Source organism: Solanum lycopersicum, chromosome 6, assembly GCF_036512215.1.
Source record: "Solanum lycopersicum chromosome 6, SLM_r2.1".
Lineage (NCBI taxonomy): Eukaryota > Viridiplantae > Streptophyta > Magnoliopsida > Solanales > Solanaceae > Solanum > Solanum lycopersicum.
This window is the reverse complement of record NC_090805.1, coordinates 6,619,126-6,622,416: the sequence shown is the minus strand read 5'-3', so window position 1 is coordinate 6,622,416 and position 3,291 is coordinate 6,619,126.

Below are 3,291 nucleotides of genomic sequence, written 5' to 3'. Positions count from 1 at the left end.
CCAATGAGTTGGGTACTCGATATGAAAAAAATGAGTCTTTGTGACTTTATTGAAATGCAAGGGGTGAAACCCGAATGGACTCGAGAGGAATTTCACATGCACAAAAAAATGATTATATTAGTCACAGAAAACAATGCAAAATAAGAAGATAGAAACACAAACGAAGAAGCATGTGTTGGCATACTTATTGGGCTCGTTTCAGATAAAGAACATACAAACACCGTACCAGCCTAAACATAATCATGCATATAAAATAAGTAGATCCCAAACTCCGCAAATGTTTTGAGTAAAGAAGAAACAAACCCCTTTTGAAGCTCTACTTAAAAATAGATAAAATTACTAAGCTACTTGAATTATCGCTTCTGTTTAACACATAAAGAAAATTAAAATTAAACGCCAACATTTGATCTTATAAGCACATAATCCTTCGGGGTACTAAACTCAATAACACATCCTTGATGAAGAATAGAGATTTCGAAATCACGCTATGTAATATACAAGATTTTAAAAGCAAAGTATTAGTCTCTGTATAAATCAATAAAACAAAAAAGGGCAGCGACACTAAACCATCAAATAATAGTAGGTATATGGAAGAGACTTAGGCGTGTTTACGTTAAACAAATATAATCCCGCAGAAAAAACAATGCAAATGAAGAAGAAAGATAATTTAAAAAAAACGTTATAGTTGATGTTATTACAAAGTAATATGACATCTAGCAGCAAAAGTGATAAATTCATTCATTTTGTCGAGCGAAATTGAGCGGCTAGACAGAAAGTGTATATCTTTTGCATGCTAATAGTGTATGCTTGTTTGAAAACTCAGACCTTCATGGATATTAGCCTTAAAGGATAACAACATAACATGGCAAACATAATGTTTATGCACAACATACATGGAATAATAACAAGGACAGCACGTTCACGAATAAATAGCTCTAAAGATTATGACATGAAAATATTCAACAACCCTGACCACCCTTCGTAGTAAAAAAAAACTTTTCAAGAAAGCTCGTGTTCTAACCACAAACTCCATAGTCGAAAACCCACGCTATGTTCACACATATACAACAACCTTAATCCCCATTATTACCCTACAATGCATGGAAAACTAACAGACCAGCATGCTTGTCTCATATTTGATAGACATGACTAAAGAAAGAACTCATACCCACTTACCAACACATAGGTCTATTTTTTAAATTTTTAAATTCCCAACATTAGAAATACTCGTCCATCTAACAAAATTATTTATTACTATTTGTTTATTTTTCGCATTTTTCTTTTTCATTTCAGTTTTAACGAATGAAAGCCTGCAAAAAAAATTATTATTATTATTATTGTTATTATTATTATTATTGTTGTTATTATTATTATTATTATTATTGTTATTATTATTATTATTATTGTTATTGTTATTATTATTATTATTGTTATTGTTATTCTTATTTGTTGTTGTTATTATTATTATTATTATTATTATTGTTATTATTATTATTGTTATTATTATTATTATTGTTGTTGTTGTTATTATTATTATTATTATTGTTATTATTGTTGTTATTATTATTATTATTATTATTGTTGTTGTTGTTGTTGTTGTTATTATTATTATTATTATTATTATTATTATTATTATTATTATTATTATTATTATTATTATTATTGTTGTTGTTGTTGTTATTATTATTATTATTATTATTATTATTATTATTGTTATTATTATTATTGTTGTTGTTGTTGTTATTATTATTATTATTATTATTATTATTATTATTATTATTATTATTATTATTATTATTATTATTATTATTATTATTATTATTATTATTATTGTTATTATTATTATTTATTGTATGTTGTTATTTTATTATTGTTGTTATTATTATTATTTATTATTATTATTATTATTATTAATTATTATTTATTTATTATTATTATTATTATTATTATTAATTATTATTATTATTATTATTATTAATATTATTTTATTATTATTATTATTATTATTATTATTATATTATTATTATTATTAATTATTATTATTATTATTATTAATTATTATTATTATTATTATTATTATTATTATTATTATTATTATTATTATTATTATTATTATTAATATTATTATTATTATTATTATTATTATTATTATTATTATTATTATTATTATTATTATTATTATTATTATTATTATTATTATTATTATTATTATTATTATTATTATTATTATTATTAATTATTATTATTATTATTATTATTATTAATTATTATTATTATTATTATTATTATTATTATTATTATTATTATTATTATTATTATTATTATTATTATTATTATTATTATTATTATTATTTATTATTATTATTATTTTTATTATTATTATTATTATTATTATTATTATTATTATTATTATTATTATTATTATTTATTATTATTATTATTATTATTATTATTATTATTATTATTATTATTATTATTATATTATTATTATTATTATTATTATTATTATTATTATTATTATTATTATTATTATTATTATTATTATTATATTATTAATTATTATTATTATTATTATTATTATATTATTATTATTATTATTATTATTATTATTATTATTATTATTATTATATTATTATTATTATTATTATTATTATTATTATTATTTATTATTATTATTATTATTATTATTATTATTATTATTATTTATTATTATTATTATTATTATTATTATTATTATTATTATTAATTATTATTATTATTATTATTATTATTATTATTATTATTATTATTATTATTATTATTATTATTATTATTATTATTATTATTATTATTTTATTATTATTATTAATTATTATTATTATTATTATTATTATTATTATTATTATTATTATTATTATTATTATTATTATTATTTATTATTATTATTATTATTATTTTATTATTATTATTATTATTATTATTATTATTATTATTATTATTATTATTATTATTATTATTATTATTATTATTATTATTATTATTATTATTATTATTATTATTATTATTATTATTATTATTATTATTATTATTATTATTATTATTATTATTATTATTATTATTATTATTATTATTATTATTATTATTATTATTATTATTATTATTATTATTATTATTATTATTATTATTATTATTATTATTATTATTATTATTATTATTATTATTATTATTATTATTATTATTATTATTATTATTATTATTATTATTATTATTATTATTATTATTATTATTATTATTATTATTATTATTATTATT